We start from the raw sequence: 21545 nt of genomic DNA on the forward strand, positions 1-21545 counted from the left end.
GCCATCACTGTCATACACTATGACACTATGACTTAGTTAGATAAAGGGTGGGGAACTTTTGAGCATCAGGATGTTTTCAGTGATAGTTTTTAGACCAGTTGGGCTGCCTAGCACTTCCAGGAACAGAAGGTCAATATATCTAAAGCAGCAGGTGTTCCCAAAATTAATGTCAGTGCTGGAGTGTATTAAATGTATGCGCCGATGGAGCATTCTACATAATGTGTGTGTGTGTGTGTGTGTGTTAGGCTTGTGTCTAATGGTTTTGGGGGTTTACCGGTATCTTCCCAGCAGAAACAGATTGAGGTTCAACCAAAATACACAAGCCTATTGTGTGTGTGCAGGTGCATGTGTGTACACTTAATGCACAAATGGGAATGAATTATGATGCACTACTGAAACCCTGAGTGCTCTGCCAATTCCACTAAATCTGATAGCAATGTTATCACTATTAAGTATAATTTAAGGAATTATGATTTACTTTCCAGTTTTTCCATAGGTTTTTTACTTTTTAAAATAGTCTACTTTATGTAATGCTATATTTTCTCACAAACATTTATGAACCAATTAGAGTCATATTATTGCTTATCGCTACTTGGTAATGCAGACCATTAGCTTGATATACTGAGAAAAATACATTTCCTAATTTGATCAGACTCCATGTTGTTAGCAATTTGATGGTGATAATAATAATAGCAATAGCTAAGCTATATTGTTTTTCTCCCTAATTTCCCACTGAGGCTGAATCAGCTAATTTGCCTAAGGTATGAAAAACAGATTACTTAAAGTTTCTTAGAAGTGTCAAAAAACAGCCAAAGGGCCAGATAGCAGAATACAGTTCTATAAATAAGTGTTTCGGTGACATGTGCGCTCCTTGTTGCCAATTCCATTTTTGTTCTTTATTTTAACTAGTTTATTAGGTCACTTTGATGAGCACATGGGTCATTGGCCTGATGTCGGATGGATACAGAATTTCTGAATAGCCTCCAGGAATGTGGAGGGAAAGAAAATTTATAGTCATAAGGTTAAATAAATTGAGTCATCTGTGCACAAATGCTTGTCAGCAATACAGTCACCAGTGACGATGAGTTCTGATGTGATTTTGTGATTCAGCCGGGATTTCCAGGGCAACTTTTCAGAATGCAGGAGGAGTTCATTCTGGTTCAGATGGCTCTCAGTTGATCTTTGCAAAGTTCTCTAGATGCAACATTCCATAGAATTCCAAGAATGTTAATTTCTTTCCCAGTTTTATGTTATTTCTTTGGGTTAAATTCATATTCTGATTTAATGAGAAGGATTGGGTGAACGAGAGAGATTACAGCAATCAGGAGAACCACTTGAAAATCAAACTGTGTGCCTTGTACATCACATGATGAGCTGTTTTCTATAGTAGCTGAGCAGACCTTCACATTTGATTACTGCATTATAATCTGTTTGGAAGAGTTAATTTGGCACGGTGAAGCCTATGCAGCAAATGTTCAGTTTTTCTACTGAGCAGATACAGCTATTGACCAGATCAAGACAATTCTTAAAAACCTGGTTTTCGTGTGATAGTTTTTAAATGTGAATTTGAACATATGAGAGAATGTATGGGCCTTTGACTTTACAATAATAAATATTGATGTTCATGCTTTAACCATTTGGCTGCCATTTATTTTCCGGTCCCAATTCAAGGTGCAGGTTCTTACCTATAAAGCCCTAAATGGTTTGGGACCCGCCTGCCTTCGTGACTGTGTTTCCCCCTATGGACCTACACAATATCTTCGTTCATCGGGGAGGCCCTTCTCTTGCTCCCGCCACCAATGCAGGCTCGGTTGGCGGGGACCAGGGAGCGGGCCTTCTCAGTAGTGGCCTCCCAGATCTGGAACTCCCTCCCTAGGGAGGTTAGGCAGGCTCCCACCCTTGCATCTTTTAAAAAGCAATTAAAAACCTGGCTTTTTCTCTCCGCATTTGAATAATGTAGTCCCCATGTCCAAAATTAAATTAACAGATTTCTTACACACTGTTCCTCTCTTCATAATTAATCGGACGCCCATCCCCATCAATCTCTTAGGAATGTTTCCATCGTGTCATTTGCCCAAGCACTTTATAACTATACTACTGCACTTTAGTTCAATGTCCCCTTCATACCATCCCCCTCCATCAACCTGGTGGTTCATTTTATCTTATTTTATTTTGTTTTACCCATTTTATGCTTTTAATGTGTTCTTATGATTAATGTAATTGTATTGTTTTTATAATGTTGATCTCACTGTGTTTTATTTTTGTGATATGCCTTGTACTTGTTTGTTTTCAGGCCTTTGTCCCGTGTTAGCCACCCCGAGTCCCTGTTGGGAGATGGTGGCATGATAGAAAAATAAAGTTACTTACTTACTTTCTTACTTAACCAGGAAAGGAAAGTAGACCTGGTAGAATCATAAAATTGTAAGGGGCCCGAAAGGCAATCAATATATTCCAATACCTTCTCAATGCAGGAAATCCAGTTTTAGGGTCTCCCCAGCAAAACAAAACAAAACAAAAGAACTGAATACAACCCTCCCACTTTCGGGAGGCTTACAAAAACCGGATCAGGGCCCCCAATGAAAACTGGGGCACAAAACGGGACAATGCACATCCCTAATGTTTTGTTCTCCATATCTCTTATTATTTTTGTTGTCCTTCTCTGAACCTGATCTAACTTGTCTATACCCTTCTTGAAATGAGGTGTTCAGAACTGTAAGCAGTACCCCAGATTATTCTTCTTTATTATATTTATTTATACCCTGCTTTATCTTTACCGAAGGAGACTCAAAGCGTCTTAATAACATTAGCATATAATTTAAAATATACAAATACGCAAACATTAAAACAGGATTGAATATAAACAGTATTTTAAAAAATATCAGTTAAAACCCATTAAAACGTTTTCAAAGTTAAAAGTTAACTTTGATGGGCTTTTGTCATCCAGAATAAGGTGCGACTATTACTTTAACTCCTCATCTAAGTTATTAATCAAAATGTTGGAGAGTGTTGGCCCCACATGAGATTTCCCTCCAGTTTGAAACACAGCATTGATGGTTTCTCGTTGAGCACCGCTTTCCAACCAATTATGGATCCATTTGACTCTGTAAGGAACTAAACGGGAACACAGCCATAATCTCTTAGCCATAGTTGGAAAGTAGCTGCCATCCATTTCAATGCTAGCTAGGCAACATGTTATAATTGCCATTTATTTATTTATTTACAGTATTTATATTCCGCCCTTCTCACCCCAAAGGGGACTTAGGGCCGATTACAATGAACACATATATGGCAAACATTCAATGCCAACAGACAAACAACATACAGTATAGACAGACACAGAGGCATTTATCATTTTTCCAGCTTCACGATTCCAGCCACAGGGGGAGCTGTTGCTTCACCGTCCACTAGTGGTTGTACTTCCTCATTCCTTTCCTCATGTTTTGCTGGCAGTTTTATGGTGTTGTAAATTAGTTAAATTAGCCTCCTGCACAAAGCGTACCTAAATTTCCCTACTTGACAGATGCAACTGTCTTTCGGGGCTGCATAGGTCAACAGCAAGCCGGGCTATTTAATGGTCGGGGGCTTAACCCGACCCGGGCTTCGAACTCATGACCCCTCGGTCAGTAGTGATTTATTGCAGCTGGTTACTAGCTAGCTGCACCACAGCCTGGCCCAATTTAATACTGTTTACTTTCATAGCCCTTTAGCACTGCTTAGTTGTGTTTTTATTAGTTTACAAAACTGAAGAAGGCATCAGTTTGGTTGACTGCATTTAGTAAGGATGATAGTGTATCTGAAAGGCAGCAGGTAGAAAACCATTTGCAGATGTAATAAATGGCATATTAATTTGTAGATAATATTAATGTTCTTCTGTGTCAGCAGATGGTAGTCTTTCTGTTAATGAATCAGCAAATCTATATTATAGAGCTATGGTCCTCTTGAGCACAGATATCAAGTTTTGGAGATGAAGCATGGCTATTTCATGGAGAACAGAATCTGTTAAGTAAGCCTGCTACTAAAAATCAGTCAATAAACTCTTCCTTTGAAAAATAGTGTAGTCCCTCTCTGGCTTTTACTTTTGTACATTTTAATGGCTGTTAGAAGCCATTCCTCCCATGATATACTGCTGTTACTTGGAATATGTTGAGAAAGAACCTGATTCAGCAACTGATGTTTTAATTCTTGTCCAAGATAACAACAACAACAACAACAATTTCTTTATGTATATCCTGCCACCATCTGGGAAGCCATTTCAGGGAGGGATATGCTCCTTCCTTCATAGTACTGCATGGATTTCAAATAGGAAGAAATGGGTCTGATCATCTTGAAATATATTCTGCATTTTCATCTTAATAATTCCACATCTTGTTCAATGACCTAGGGGTTACCATTTATGGTGGAAAGATGCTTGCTTTGCTAAACCAATATACTTCATTTAATATTCTCATGATCCTGCCAAATGTAGTTTCATGCTAAACCAATCTTGTCTTCCCATGTTTTAGCTAGAATACCCCACACAGCAGAAGATGGTTAAAATAACAAACAAACCAATCTGAGCTTGTATAAGACTTGATTGATTTGTGAGTATAAACAGCCATATTTCTGTTAACTCATCACTTTTAAGGTTGTTTTTCTTTTTTAAAAAATCCCATGGCTTTCTAAAAAATAATAATCCCTGAACACATTCAAATTATGTAGAATTCATTGTTGCACAGCCTTTCTCAATGAATATGGTATCTGCATTATTGTACAAAGCAGGATCCTTGATTCTTGTCAATTGTTTCTGTTTTCTCCCTTTTCAAATAAATGTTTCCTTGGGAAGGCATAACCTTCCCAAGGCCTTTCCAAGACTTTTGTTCTCAAGTGTTTAAGTTTATCTGATTATAACTTAGAGTAAAAAGACATATTGATATGTGGAAGCAAAGTATATATAGCAAGGATTGGGAAAGTGCATAGCAGAATGCATTCACAAGGTAGTTTTTTCCCTCTTTTGCTTTCAATACCTCCCAGAGTTCATCAGACTGTGATATTTCTGGCAAATAATAATAAAAAGAATTATCTATCCTTGGAACCACCCCTCCGCATCACAATACATACACAAAGAAGAAGACATTTATATTTCACTGGGCCCATGATATAATCTTACTGTTCCTTTATTGCTGAGTTGCTTTTTGATGAAAAAAAAAGTCAAAGCAATAATGGCAAGGAAAAAACGTTGGTATTACATGAAAAAAACTCTAGTTATTAACTTGCATTTTGAACAGGAACATGAAAGAGTAACAATGTCTTTGTTCAAAGGAAGTATCACCAGATAATGAACTCACAAGACTATGATTCATATGGTTTCCAAGACTGGCCTCTATATTAGTGGGAGTGGATAAATGCAATTTAGTCAGCAATTAATCCCATTAGTGCTTTTAAAATCATTTTAAATATGAGTTTTCAATAAGGCAGTTCCATCTGTGACAAAGTCCTTCTACTTCTGGCTTTGTAGAGACATTAAGCTATATTCTAGAGACATTGCCATTGTCAGCATAATTCTTCAGGCTCTGGCACTGAGGCCCTATATCCCAGGATCTGATCCCAAATTATCCTAGATTATATTATAGTGGAGACTCATGTAATGCAATTCAAAGCAGATAATCTGGAATCAGATCCTGGGATATAGGGCAGTGTAGATCCAGCCTCAGAACTGACTCGACAAACAACATTATTGAATATACCTCTGTTAGGTAGGAGTAAAATTTCAGCCCTTCTATTTCCTCAGGTGGGACAACGGAGCTGGAATGAAATTTAGCAGGAAGACAGACAGACAATAACCTTGACGAAAGGATCTACCTGGTCCTAGCACTGCTTTCAGTACAATTTACTCATTTCACTGGTCGAGATACATAACGTTTACTCCAAGCATCAGTTATGTAGAAAATGAGAAAGTGTGCATGAACAATATTTTAATAACATTAATAACTCTTTTGTGTTTATCTATATAAAATTTCAACAAAATATATTTTTTAAAAAGGAAGCAAAAATACCTCAATATATAATGCAAATGTGGTCTTATGTGACCACTGCAGAATGTATTAAGAAATTGCTTGCTGATGAGGATGTTCCTCAGGATTTGGCACTGTATGTAGCCATAACATCTGGTTGTTGACCCTAGGATGTTGCAGATACAGCATTTCTAGCACAGCAGAAATAACAGAGCTCAGCAAACAATACAGGCCATGGGGAGATGTCAGTTATTGTCAAGATGGAGTTGATCATTCTCACATAAACTGGTCAGCAAGAGTTTGTTAATTTGAGGACAAGGACCCAGACATCACAATATGCAGATCAGTATAAATAAATGTAATCCTCAGATATATTCATGTTCTTGCCACTGTATTACATAGAAATATAGTGCTCTAAAGTCACTGGTAAAGTTCTCGTGTTAGCAAATCAGCATCTTCTAAAATTGTAAAAGGATATATACTAGAATCATATCTGCATAGCGGGGAGCCAATTTATTTATAACACATATCCTTAGAGGATAGAGTATGTTGTAAATAAACCAGAGCCAAAAAGCAGATGTTTTTTAAAAATATTTTGGGCAACATCAAAACATATCCCTGTTGTGGCAATTTTTCATGGTTTACACGAAATATGAAAAACATTTATTTAGAATGAAGTTTCTGCTTTCTAAGGGTGGTTTATTTGCTTTCACGTGTGTCTCACTGATGAAATCTTAGAGCTATATCATAGAATTATAGAATGACATCATTCTATAATTCGCTTGAATAATCCGTGTGATTAATTGCCCATGTGATTAATTGTGGCTCATTTTTGATTGGCTTCATTCACCTTTACCGAGAAGACACAGGCAACTCTTATTTTCTGTTTACTATATGATTGTAGCTGGATGGATTCAAGATTATGTTAGATGGTACCATAATTTCTTTTTAAATTTATATGTTTTATTGTAAGCATGCACATTTCTTAACACATTCCATAATGTAAATTCTTGACCGCAGTGTATATATATGTTCCTAATTATATATTTATGATCCTATATTGCTTGTGATTGTCTGTGACCTTTCCCTATGCTGAGCAATTTTATGCAAACTAGTTTCAAAAGCTCATATACAGAGAAATAAATACTTAACTCCCACAGTCACAAATAAATAACATCTCAGACTTCTCTCTATATAATTATGGCTAACAATACAAATATGACAAATATGATTATTATGTGTAAGAAATATATAGCTGTTATATTTTAAGTAACCTAAATGAATACAAACAACAATATATGGGTGTATCTACACTATAAAATTAATGCAGTTTGGCAAAACACTGGTACTCTTTGGCAGAGAAGGACAAAGACTTTGTAAAATTGCAGCTCCCATGATTCCATAGCATAGCAGTTAAAGTGTTTTGGGTTTTTTTTTGTGTCAGGAGCGACTTGAGAAACTGCAAGTTGCTTATGGTGTGAGAGAATTTGCCGTCTGCAAGGACATTGCCCTAGGGAGTCCGCGGTGGCGCAGCGGGTTAAACCACTGAGCTGCTGAACTTGCTGACTGAAAGGTCAGCAGTTCACATCTGGGGAGCGGATGAACTCCCACTGTTAGCCCCAGCTTCTGCCAACCTAGCAGTTTGAAAACATGCAAATGTGAGTAGATCAATAGGTACTGCTCTGGCAGAAAGGTAACAGCTCTCCATGCAGTCATGCCGGCCACATGACCTTGGAGGTGTCTACGGACAACACCAGCTCTTCAGCTTAGAAATGGAGATGAGCACCAACCCCCAGAGTCGGACACAACTAGACTTAATGTCAGGGGTAACCTTTATTTTACTAAGGATGTTGCCCAAGGGATGCCTAGATGTTTTTACCATTCTTGTGGAGCCCCCGGTGGTGCAGTAGATTAAACTCTTGTTTTATTTCAAAGAACTGCTGCAAAAGCAATTTAAAAACTTAAAAACAGCCAATTATAACATTTCTTAAAATATGACAGAAGACCAAAATTTGACCTGCCTTAAGGATCCAGTGGAATCTATATAGATTATACACAACTTTCCCCCCCTGAGAACATTGTAATATCAATAGTCTTAGATTATTTGTGAATTTGAAAGTGTTATTTATTCAATACTCTCTCCTTTTTTAAAAGAGGATGTTCAAAAAGAAATTTGTAGTGTAAGAAAATTCCATGGCAACCAAGAACAAACCAATTTTCCTTTCCCTAGCAGTTTTCTCATATATGTTTTACTAGATATCTGGCAGATGCTAACAGCACAGCCCAAAACAAACATGCAATGACAGGTGGAAGCTGGATGCAGCGGTGGCACAAGAAATAGGGTGCCAAAATTGAATTCCAGGGTCAGTCCTGAAAAAAAAGGCCTTTTCAAGGACTGGTAGCAAGAGGTACGGAAATCAGGCAAGAAGAGGATCCCAGAAAATCCTGGATACCATTACCTACTCTAAGAATTTAGGTAAGTGTTGTTTTCATATTTTTGATGGAGTTCTTTGCACCAGATTATATTTCCCAAAGGACCATAGTTGCCATTCCAAGAACCTAAACAAGGTTGGTGTATAAACTAAATAGGGAATATCGCAAAAATTATGTTTCCTCCCAAAGGATGAGGCATCATTGTTTGCTTGGTTAATCTTGGTTAATGGTTGCAAATGTTATCTTTCTTTAAGGGTGCACCTACACTGCAGAATTAATGCAGTTTGTCACCACTTTAATTGCCATGGCTCAATGATATGGAATTATGAGAATTGTAGTTTTACAAATCTTTTAGCCTTCTGTCCCAAAGCGTGCTGGTATTTCACCAAACGACAATTTTCAAGATTCCATATAATTGAGCCATCTGTTAAAGTAACATCAAATTGCATTTATTTGACAGTGTAGGTGTAGCCTAATTTGAACAGTTAAGGCATGACATGGCAGCTTGAGCACATTTATTTTGAAATGTTCCTAAGGATGGACTAGATTGAATGCTAGTCCAACAGCTTCAAGTTAGGGTACTAATGGCTTCCAAGTTCCATTCATTTCAACTGTAGAAGCAACACTTTTCAGTGCTATTGCTTTCATTTCAATATCTCTAAATGATTCTAAAGCATTTGCTGAACATGGTTTTACAAAAATAATGACATAGGTGCATCCATTATAATATTTCTTTTAATGGGGGCTATGCCAGTATATTATGTCAGCATTTCAAGAGACTAATAAGAAACTTTCCCTAAAACTCAATCAGAAGAATGTATTCTGGACATTGTACATAACAGTACTATGGAACCACTTTTTCATAATAATGCTGCCATAACTTGACACATAGCTATAAGCACACAGGAAGTCAGTTGGAATATTTTAAAATTTGCACAGATCTCATATTATTATTCAGGACACAAATACACATTGCGAAGTGTCCTGACTTTCACTGACAGATAAACTATCATATTTTAAATATGCATACTTGTTCCTTTGGCTGGAAGGAAGCAATTCTGGGGTCCTACTTTCCTTCTAATATATTAAACTTAACAGCTATTGCTTTCAAATCTGAAAGATTGAGATATTCTGAATTGCATTCAGAGCTTCCTGTGCTAACCAGTGAAATGCTTGAAAGCCATTTTTTCATCCAAGAACATTTGTATCCTGCTCATCAGCAGAAATATTCCAGCGGCACTAGATGTACTCGACTCAATACGCTTAACCGTACCCCTGTGATTAATGGGATGTAAGATCAAAGGGCTATTTAGATCATTATAACAAACCTACTAGGACAGAACAGAGGTTTATTTAATCCAGTATTCTGTCCACACAGTGGGCAATCACTGTTGAAACTGCTTTGCCTTTGGAAAGTCTATAAGGAGGATAATACCTGCTCATGTTTGGGAAACTGAGGAAGACTTCTATTAAGCAGAGATGTGCTGCCATAATACTGCTGAGTCTCATTTTGGAATAGCCCTCCATCCCTAACATCACAGTCTATCTCTGGCCCCTTCTACACTGTCCTAGGATCTGATCCCATATTATCTGCTTTGGACTGGAATATAGGAGTCTACACTGCCAGATAATCTGGGATAAGAAGGTAATCTGGGATCAGATCCCGGGGCAGTGTGGAAGGGGCATCTATTAGCAGGGCCTCTTAGTCCTTTGCATTGTGTATATTTTGAGAGGTTGTCATGACTAGATTATTGTTGTTTATGTCTAAATCTGGATCCAACCCTCAAACTTGATGGAAGTTTTGTAGTAAAAAATTACCTGGTTGGTACCTTGGTTGTATATTATGTAGTATAAGCAGTCTAATTTGTAAATTGAGACTTGCCAAGGCTTAAGGCTATGTGTAAGATACACTTTTTGATAAGAACAACCAGCTCTTTAATCACAAACACGTGAAGACCAGCCCAATAATTTTTTTGCTATGAGAAAAAGACCATGTTTATTATTCAAAACATTCCCAGTTTGTTTAATTTTGGGTAGTACTAGGTTGGGAATTGACCAGGGAGTCTCATGGATTTCTGCAAGGGTTGACAAGGAATTATGTCTGCAATGTTCTATTGCTTCTGTTAGTCAGAGGTATGAATGTTGGGTCAGCTATAATCCTGAAGGGCATTCCAAAGAGCATCTTTCTATGCTGTACTCCATGATTCAGATTTGATAAACCTCCGTAGAAGCTAACCATGGAATGCTGATAGTGAGGTATGATAAATTACAGATAATATAAACAACAGCAAAAATCCAGCAATAGTTTTGTTAGCTTAGAAGATTTGGTTAAATCACATTGTTAGTGCCAAACAGGGTAGCCCATTTAATCAATGGGATTGGCATAATGTTAATTTAGGAAGTTCCACACATTCAATGAATCTAACAATCAATTTAGTTCCTCTTATTAATTATAAAAGGGAATGCATCATTTGAAAATTTCAGAAGCCTTGGCAGCCAATACAGGATGAATTTCCCTTATATGAAATGCTTAGAACAAAAAGTGTTTCATATTTTGGATTTTCTCCCAAATTTTGGAATACTTGCATATATGTAATGAAATATCTTAAAGATGGGGCCACAAACACAACATTCATTAACATTTCACACATATCTTATGCATATAGTCTGAAAGTATTTTTATACACATTTTTAATTATTTTGAGGAGGAAATACACTTTGTGTGCATTGAACCATCAGAAAGCAAAGGTGTTATTAATCTCACTAATGTGAAAGATTTTGGAATATTTTAGAGTTTGGAATTCCAAATAAGGGATATTCAACCTGTAATAGCTTGGTATATGAGCATCTTTATTTTGCATGTTTACCTTGCATGTAACACACTGAGCCTCCGGTGGCTCAGTGTGTTAAAGCGCTGAGCTGCTGAACTTGCAGACCGAAGGGTCCCAGGTTCAAACCCGGGGAGCGGAGTGAGCGCCCACTGTTAGCTCCAGCTTCTGCCAACCTAGCAGTTCGAAAACATGCAAATGTGAGTAGATCAATAGGTATCGCTCTGGCGGGAAGGTAACGGTGTTCCATGCAGTCATGACAGTCACATGACCTTGGAGGTGTCTATGGACAATGCTGGCTCTTCGGCTTAGAAATGGAGATGAGCACCAACCCCCAGAGTCGGACACAACTGGATTTAACGTCAGGGGAACCTTTACCTTTACCTTACCTTGCATAAAAGATGGAGCTGTGCTATGCCTCCGAGTTCCAAACTGCAATAGTTTTGGTGTCCGCATAGTACAGAGTTTTCCTTCCAAATTAAATGGTTATGTAGGCTTTCTCTGTGGTCCCCTAAAGTTCCGGGAATTTGTGACAATGCTTGATTTCTTTGTTATCTCACTCAGTTCAGTGTACAGAGATCCAGGACTGGCTGCTGCTTTTTATTATTACTTGCAAAGGAAAGCACCCTTCACCACCCCTGAGGATAGCAGGCTAACTCATTAGATGCAGAACTATCTGCACAAAGGGCAGAAATATCTGTTTTCCATGAGAGAGAGGAGTTGTAGCACCTGACTACTGCAATCCTTAGGGAAGGTGACATTTGCCCCCCCCACCCCACCCCACCCCCACCCAGCACTTGCTGCCTGAGGCAGTTCTCTCACTCATCCTAACAGTAGGGCCAGCACGGAATATACCATCTAGATGACGTATCTTTCTTGAGGTTATTTTTGTCTCATGCTCTGTAGGAATGGGACTTTGTAAAAGTCTGTATTTTTTTAGTGAACAGTGACACTTTGCAGTTCACAAATCTTAGGTGTAAGAAGAGATGTGAAAAATCTGATGTCTGCTTTCTCACCCATTTGTATATTTCTCCATTATTCATGGTATTTCACCTTACCCAAATGGTTAGGCAGCCTGCAAGTGGGATGCAGCTACTGTACACATGAGGGCTGTAGTTGTGTTGCTTTGTGCTGTGGATTACCCTAAACCATGGTAATGTCACTGTGCATAGACTACGCCAATGGTAGTATATTTCTCAGGAAAATTCCAAGTCTATGTTGATGTTTTTTCAAGTCACGTGTTGACTTATGATGACCCCATGAATTTCACAGGGTTTTAAAAAGACAAACAGTACTTAGAGGAGGTTTCGCCAGTTCCCTCTTCTGAAATGAAGTCAGCTCCCCCACATTTGCAGGGTTAGAGACACAGGACTCTTGCGAAAGTAAATAATAATAAGACATTGCTGTTTATTTTTAACTGAAATGACACCTTTCTACGAACGTCTAGTTCTTCCAGAATGACTTTATGGTCAACTTCCACTGTACACTGACCACAGAATTATATTACAGGACCTCCAGAGTCCTTCTCTCTAGAAATCTCTAGCTCCCAACCTGTGGGTCCCAGATGTTTTGGCCTTCAACTACCAGAAATTCTAACAGCTGGTAAACTGGCTGGGATTTCTGAAAGTTGTAAGCCAAAACACCTGGGGACCCAAAGGTTGAGAACCACTGACCTAGAGATAATGTTTTTCATCCAATCTGGGAATACTAATCAAATCTGCCAAAATCAAAACCTCAAATGTGGAGGGACAGGTGTATAGCTTAGACCAGTGGTTCCCCAACTGTGTTCTGCAGAATCCATGAAAGCATCATCGGGGTTCTGCAAAAAGTCTTTAAAATCCTTTAAAAAGTTTGTGCCAGAGATGAAAATCTTATTGAAATTCAGTGTTACCTTGGCTTTCCAAACAAAATTTGAATCTCTTTATTTCCAAAACATTCAGGCAAGAGGAGTTAGGTGACAGAAGAATGAACTTCGTGAGTTCACAATGCTTAGAGACAAAATTAGGGTTCCAGGAGAGTGGGGAAAAAGTCTTTGAAGGGTTCCATGAACAAAAAAAGGTTTGGAAAACTGCCAGCCTACAGCATTGGTTGATTGACTCCTCTCCAAATACTAACCAGAGCAAACCTTGCTTGCCTTCCAAGATCAGAGGGGATCTCACCTGGCAGTCAAAACCAAACTCAACCTACAAATTATCTACAGACCACTAAGAAAATCCAACAAATGCTACATTCAGCAAAGGCCTCTTACCTCTGCAGGAGTTTTTACCCTATACCATGCAGCTGTGGACAAGTCTACATAGGATCACCAAACACAGCAATACCCAAACATGAATCAAGGAACATGAAAGGCTCTGCACACTAATTCAACCAGAGAAGTCAGCCATAGCAGAGCACTTGATGAAACAACCTGGACACAGCATATTATTTGAGAACACAGAAATGCTGGACCACTCTAACAACCACCATGTCAGACTATACAGAGAAATCTCTGAATTTCAACAGGAAACAATGAAAATGAACAAAATCTGGCTACCAGTATAAAAACAACTCTAAAATCAGGACAGTAAATAAAGAACACCACTCAGAAAACAGTGGGATTCCAGACAGGAAACAATCAGGGACAGCTAACACACACAACAAAGGATTCCCACAATCAGTAAGCAGCCAGGCTTTGAAGCTGCAAGGCTATTCAATGCTAACCAATGTGGACAATTGCAACATTCACACTTGACAAGACAACATTCAGACAAGAGTTCTTTCTCCCACCTTGGACATTCTAGACATATAAACCCCACTTGCCTAGTTTCCAACACTTCACAACTTCTGAGGATGCCTGTCAAATATGTGGGTGAGACATCTGGAGAGAATGCTTCTGGAACATGGCCATACATCCCGGGAAACTCACAGCAACCCAGTGATTCTGGCCATGAAAGCTTTCGACAACACAGAAACTATCCTGTTCATAAGATTGCCTGTAGACTGCCTGAGGCGGCGCTTTCCAAACATTTCATGTTGGCGACACACTCTTTAGACATGCATCATTTTACAATTGGCTACCTTGATTAGCATTAGGATTCCCCCAGGCAGTAAGCAGCCAGACCTTGAAGCTGAAAGGCTATTCAATGCTAATCAAGGCGGACAATTGAAACATTTGCACCTGTCTCAACCAGACAAGAGTTCTTTCTCTCACCCTGAACATTCCACTCAGAAAACAGTGGGATTCCAGACAGGAAACAATCAGGGATAGCTAACACACACAACAAAGGATTCCCACAGTCAGTAAGCAGCCAGGCTTTGAAGCTGCAAGGTTATTCAATGCTAACCAATGTGGACAATTGCAACATTCACACTTGATTCAGGCAGACAAGAGTTCTTTCTCCCACCTTGGACGTTCCAGACATATAAACCCCACTTGCCTAGTTTCAAACAGACCTAACAACCTCTGAGGATGCCTGCCACAGATGCAGATGAAACGCCAGGAAAGAATGCTTCTGGAACATGGCCATACAGCCCGGAGAAACTCATAGCAACCCAGTGATTCTGGCCATGAAAGCCTTGGACAAGACATCCAAACTCTTCCGCTCTTACAGCTCTGAAGCCTGGGGCTGCCAGAATAAAAACTGGACTGTAAATAGATAGATAGATAGATAGATAGATAGATAGATAGATAGAAGTTTTACCTTACAAGATAGAGTAAATTAACATCAAAAGAGTGAGAACATTTGATTGTATAGAAAGTAGGAAAACTGCGATTAAAAAAGGATCAAAAAGGGGTGGGGAGAGAGAGAGAGAGAGAGAGAGAGAGAGAGAGAAACCAAAAACCAAAAACAAAGCTAAAGTGTCCATATTTATATAAAAAATAAAATAATAAATCTGAACAAATGGAGATATAAAAATGCAAAAGTACTTGGCAAAGAAACACACCAAAAAGCAAAAGCAAAAAAGCATTAGCACTGGCATTAAACACTTCGAGTAAAATCGCTAGATTAGAAGCAGCTGACATTGGTAATGTTCTAACAAAGAACTGCCAAAAACTGTTAAAGTTAAACTAAACAATCATTGTTGTTCCAGTACAACAGTTGGGAAATATAATAATATTGGAAAATGAGCATGCAAAGATACTGTGGTACTTCCGAATCCAGACTGACAAAGTTCTGGAACACAACACACCAGACATCACAGTTGTGGAAAAGAAAAAGGTTTGGATCATTGATGTTGCCATCCCAGGTGACAGTCGCATTGACGAAAAACAACAGGAAAAACTCAACCGCGATCAGGACCTCAAGATTGAACTTCAAAGACTCTGGCAGAAACCAGTGAAGGTGATCCCGGTGGTGATCGGCACATTGGGTGCCGTGCCAAAAGATCTCAGCCGGCATTTGGAAACAATAGATATTGACAAAATCACGATCTGCCAACTGCAAAAGGCCACCCTACTGGGATCTGCACGCATCATCCAAAAATACATCACACAGTCCTAGACACTTGGGAAGTGTTCGACTTGTGATTTTGTGATACGAAATCCAGCATATCCATCTTGTTTGCTGTGTCATAATAAAATAACAACAACAATAATAATACAGTAGAGTCTCACTTATCCAACATAAATGGGCCGGCAGAACGTTGGATAAGCGAATATGTTGGATAAGAGATTAAGAAAAAAGCCTATTAAACACCAAAATAGGTTATGATTTGACAAATTAAACACCAAAACATCATGTTATACAACAAATTTGACAGAAAAAGTAGTTCATTACACATTAATGCTATGTAGTAATTACTGTAGTTACGGATTTAGCACCAAAATATCACAATGCATTGAAAACATTGACTACAAAAACGCGTTGGATAATCCAGAACGTTGGATAAGTGAGACTCTACTGTAATAATAATAGTAGTAGTAATACAAATAATCAGGATTTCCAAGCAGTATGTCATCATTTGGTTAGCAGAGAGATATAGAAGAATAATATAATGTGCATTTATGATAAGTCTATATTTCATTAAGGCTAGTAATAAATCATGTTCTTACTCCTAGAATAGTATAATTTTGCTTTTTAGTACATTAAGAATACTTTTTAATGTATTTCCTTAGATTAGGGGTCCTCAAACTTTTTAAGTGGAGGGCCGATTCATGGTCCCTCAGATTGTTGAGGGGCCAAATTATCATTTGAAAAAAAACCAAAAACAAATTCCTATGCACACTGCACATATTTGTAGTGTAAACGCCCCCTTCCCCAACAACAATTATTTATTTATTTGCTACATTTATACCCCACCCTCTCTCACCCCGAAGGGGACTCAGAGTGGCTTACAAGTTGTATGTACATACAATATATTATAGGGATAGAAATACTGTAATAAATAAATAAATAAGTTATTATCAATATTATATGTATACACATTATATTATTACCATAGCACAATATTAGTAAATGAAAGAAAAATACAATATTTAAAAATAAAAACAGTTTTAACCAACATACAGTAAACCTATCAGGATTTGAATGGGAAGTGTGAGCCTGCTTCTGGCCAATGAGATAGTCAAGTTAAGTAGGATTGTTGTTGTTGTTGTGTGCCTTCAAGTCATTTCAGACTTTGGGCGAGCCTAAGTCTAAAACTGAGAGCAGGGACCAGATAAATGACCTTGGAGGGCTGCATCCGGCCCCCGGGCCTTAGTTTGGGGACCCCTGCCTTAGATGGTAGAATATAAATGCCTGCATTTCAGGCAGAATTATCTTATGGTCTGTTGTATCACTTTTTTATTTTAGGAATGTTCTTTTATTAAATAAAATAAAGCATAATAAATTATAATATGCAGGCAGTGAGTCAGAGTGGACTGTACTTTTGAACAGTTTATTTATTTATTCGCAGCATTTATATTCTGCCCTTCTCACCCCGAAGGGGACTCAGGGCGGATCACATTACACATATAGGCAAACATTCAATGCCTTTTAAAACATAGAACAAAGACAAACAAACACAGGCTCCGAGCGGCCTCGAACTTATGAGTGATTCATTGCAGTTAATTGCAGCTGGCTTGCTCTCCCGCCTGCGCCACAGCCCGGGCATAGTTGCATAGAAGAGGGAATTCTAGCTGATGTTGCGAGAAAGAAGAACACCTGCTGGGATTCTCACGCCTCTGCAGCCATGAAAGAGACAGGAGACCCTCAGGTGGACACCCGACTATTCCCTCTTTGGACGCCGCGAACCCTCCATCACTGCCATTACAGCAGAATGGCACCTGGAACACTTTCTCTCCCCCTCCTCCCACTGAGAGAGTGAGTGAATGAGCGAGTCCTTCTTCCCGCGAGTTCTTCTTCCTCTTGCTCCCTTCGCTGCCAACTCCAGCCTTTATTGGCGCGCGGCTTCGGCGGGGAACGAGGTGGCGCCTCAAACCTGCTTCCAACCCGCGAGGCTGAAAGAAAGCCGTCGAGGAAAGCGCGGTCTCGAGGACCCCTTTCATCTCCGCCGCTTCCCACCGCCGACTAGCCTTTTTGTGCTTTTTCAAAGGTCGCTCTTCCACCGGCGCGCGCACGCGCACTCGCCGCGCTCCCCCCCCCCCCCCGCTCCATCTCTTCCTCCTCCTCTCCATCCTTCAAAGGGGCTGCTTCCCCCTTGAATTTCTCCTCCCTCCCTCCCGCCAGGCTGGTCCGTGGGAGTCCCGCAGGATGAAGAGCGCGGTTGGGAGCCGGGGAGAGGACCTGCTCGGAGGTAAGTTGGCCAACCAAGCCGCTCTCTTTCTTTAGGCTTTGACAAGAGTTGCCCACCCAGGGTTCCCCTTCCCAAATGCGTCTCTTTCCCTGTTTAAAAGGCGGGAAGAAGAGGGCCGCAAAGCTTGGCGTCTGAGGGGCAAAAAGAGCCCCCTCAAAAAAAAAAAAAAAAAAAAAAAAAAAAAAGGCGCGCGCGCTCGGAGAAACAGACAAACCCGGTCCTTGAGGGAAACGGAGTAGTTGGCGCCTGAAAGTGTTTCCCATTGAGTTTCCTTTCGAAAGTGAACGGGAGGGGTTGAGGGGATTTTCGCGCTCCCACTTGGTTGGAGTCATAGAGGGGCGAAGGGACTCTTCTCCTATGATTCACCCATCACTGTGGCATCCCTCTTTTGCTCTAAGGAGCAAAAAGGTTCGGAATCGATCATGCTCTCTCCTCAGGGCGAGCTTTGCACTGCGCTTCCAGTGCTCCATCTTTGACTGTCTTTGATTTCTGGATAAAAACGTCATTTTTACCACTCCCCCCCTTCCAAACAAATCCGTTGTTTAGATACTTCACAATACAAAATCCTCTTCTTAGTGAATTTGCAACGTGAGACATCCTTTTAATTAGGATGCTCTCCCTTTTGAGAGGGGCCCCTGGTGGCACAGTGTGTTAAAGCACTGAGCTGCTGAACTTGCGGACCAAAAGGTGCCAGGTTCAAATCCCGGGAGTGGAATGAGCGCCTGCTGTTAGCCCCAGCTCCTGCCAACCTAGCAGTTTGAAAACATGCAAATGTGAGTAGCTCAATAGGTACCGCTCCAGTGGGAAGGTAATGGTGCTCCATGCAGTCATGCCAGCCACATGACCTTGGAGGTGTCTATGGACAATGCTGGGTCTTCGGCTTAGAAATGGAGATGAACACCAACCCCCAGAGTCGGTCACGACTGGACTTAACATCAGGGGAAACTTTTACCTTTACCCTTTTGAGAATTCTCTGTGGATTCTCTGAGGCAGAGCTTTCCAAACATTTCATGTTGGCCGCACACTCTTTAGACACGCATCACTTCGCGACACAGTAGTTCTGTTTTACTAGCCAACCAGAGGTTAAAACAACCCCTTAATAGTGGGTTGCTGTGATTTTTCTGGGCTGTATGACTATGTTCCAGAAGCATTCTTTCCTGATGTTTCGCCTAGGCAAGTGGGGTTTATATAGCTGTGGAATGTTTGTTGGTGTTGAGCACTGTCTGCTTTGCTAAAGTTCCCCTTCGACAGCCAGTCCCTGCCTGTGAACCTGGAGGAGATGCTCCTGTTGTCGAAGGCCTTCATGGCCTGTTGTCAAAGGCCTTCATGGCCGGAATTACTGGGTTGTTGTGAGTTTTACGGGCAGTATGGTCATGTTCCAGAAGCATTCTCTCTCGATGTTTCACCCACATCTGTGGCAGGCATCCTCAGAGGTTGTGAGGTCTGTTGGAATCTAGACAAGTGGTGTTTATATATTTATGGAATGTTCAGGGCGGGAGAAAGAACTCTTGTCTGTTGGAGGCAGGTGTGAATGTTGCAATTTGCCACCATGATTATAATTGATTAGCATTAGGATTCCTCCAGGCAGTAAGCAGCCCAACCTTGATGCTGAAAGGCTATTCAATACCAATTAAGGTGGTCAATTGCAACATTCACACCTGCCTCAAACAGACAAGAGTTCTTTCTCCCACCCTGAACATTCCATATATATATATATATATATACCCCACTTGACTAGTTTCCAACAAACCTCACAATCTCTGAGAATGCCTGCCACAGATGCAGGTGAAACATCAGAGGAATTCCAGATGTAAGTAGACTCAGAGGTTTCTCATTACATTTGTGTAACATACCTACACACTGCAGCTGACATACTAACCTGCAATGACAGAGTTTGGAAAGTTCTGCTCTAAGGCAATGTTTCATACTGAAGTAGCCTGAGTCAGGAAGAAGTACTGTGATGGGAGAGTCTTAATATATGGTCAGCCAATATGTGTTGTATATTAACAACTTAAGAACTGGCATAGATTTGGAGGCAGCCATGTGGACTTTGTTGGATAGCATGTTCCAGAGTTTAAGTGCTTGCAAAGCATTAAAAAAAACCCCATTACCTTGCATTGCTTTTCTACAAGAAAAGACTACACTTATATGTCACAAGCTTCCTTAAGTGCTGGACAAAATTCTGAAAAACTGTCCTTAAAGCAAGGGAGCATTCATCCTGTTCAGACCAGGGTTTGATGTATGAACCATGTTTAATGAGAGCAAAGAAATCTGTCATATTCTTCACTTTAAAGCTTCCCTTTCCTTGTCATCTACGCTGATGCACCAATCTGTTGAGAAAGTTCAAGTGGCATGACATCAATTTTGAGAATGATTCTTCTGCCTAATTTCTGGCTTAGTGGAATTTATGTAGGTTTTTCTGTAACTGTGTGTAGCACAAGGAAGTTCACATACCCACCATCACTCAAAATGAATAATTAAAAATTCTAGAAATATGGCTCACTGTGTCTCATTTTCAAATAACTTTTTTGCTATTGCCAACTATGTTTTCCCAGAAAGTCCTGTTCATGATTTTCCCCTCCAAAAGGTCTAGCTAGCTAAAGACCTGAAGAACACAAAATAGTTTTAGTAATGTAACTACATGGTGTTGATTCAATGAAGCTAGCACTTAGTTACAATGTTCCTACTATGATGCCTACTTCAACACCATACTTTCAGTTATTGTTGTTTTCTCTTTATGCTGTCACTTTGTGAAAGCCATACAAGTGGATCAAGCATTAAGTTACTGCATTGAGGACATAACTATGCATGAAGTGCTATCTGGTGCCAGTAATAATAAAATAAAAAACCTTAAATGGAAAGACATGTCTCAATATTTTTAGCTGCAGCATTTTCTAATTGTTACTCACAAAGCTAGTAGGGCTTTTAAAAATCCAGATAAATACTTTATTTTTTTTTGTATAGCTGAGAGTTACATGACAATGAATATGTTTTTTTAATAAGTTTTATTCATTTAACATGACATCTCCACTTTCCTCCAATGATTCTAAAGTGGCATAAACTCCTCTTTCTTCTTTCTTCTTTACAACAACTTTGTGAAGTAGGCTTGGCTGACAGATATTGCCCCAAATTTATCATGTGGTTATTATGGCTTGAATTACATCAATCTAGCATTGCCACATTCCAGTTTGCTAGCCAAACAATAACCACTATAACACACTAATGCTCAGTAATCTATATCATAGTTCTGTTATTTAATGTTATTTAGTTGGATGGTTACTTAGGGTTTACAAAGTCTTGCATAGTGACATTTATTTACCTTTAACATCTTTCATTACTCTGATAATGAAGACAGAAAAATAATACAAGCTTATGCACATTTACATGCTGTATTCAGTATGGCGCCTCCATATATTCCCAAGTGTGGGTAGAATTGTATCATAAATGCCTAATACTGTACATATTCAGATGGACACTCAGTGGAGTTGTTCCTAAATATGTATTGCAAGACTAGTAACCATGCAGCTGACCAGATGTTGTTGAACTGTTGGAATGGCTCTATCATGGACTTTTCTTGGCA

The 21545-nt window shown here is 39.5% G+C and overlaps 1 protein-coding gene across 7 annotated transcripts in view; it reads left to right on the forward strand.

Annotated features, from left to right (window-relative positions):
* The first annotated feature begins 8448 nt into the window (after positions 1 to 8448).
* znf385d (zinc finger protein 385D) overlaps positions 8449 to 21545 on the forward strand; it is a 506886-nt gene continuing 493789 nt past the window's right edge. The window contains exon 1 of one of the 7 annotated variants that reach the window (XM_062984389.1): positions 8449 to 8466. The gene's annotated coding sequence lies outside the window, so the exon portion shown is untranslated. Of the gene's footprint in view, positions 8467 to 17384; positions 17966 to 21545 lie in introns of those variants that run through there. The other 6 variants (XM_062984388.1, XM_062984387.1, XM_062984391.1 and 3 more) reach the window with 6 other exon arrangements.

The sequence above is a fragment of the Anolis carolinensis genome, chromosome 6 (assembly GCF_035594765.1).
Source record: "Anolis carolinensis isolate JA03-04 chromosome 6, rAnoCar3.1.pri, whole genome shotgun sequence".
NCBI lineage: Eukaryota > Metazoa > Chordata > Lepidosauria > Squamata > Dactyloidae > Anolis > Anolis carolinensis.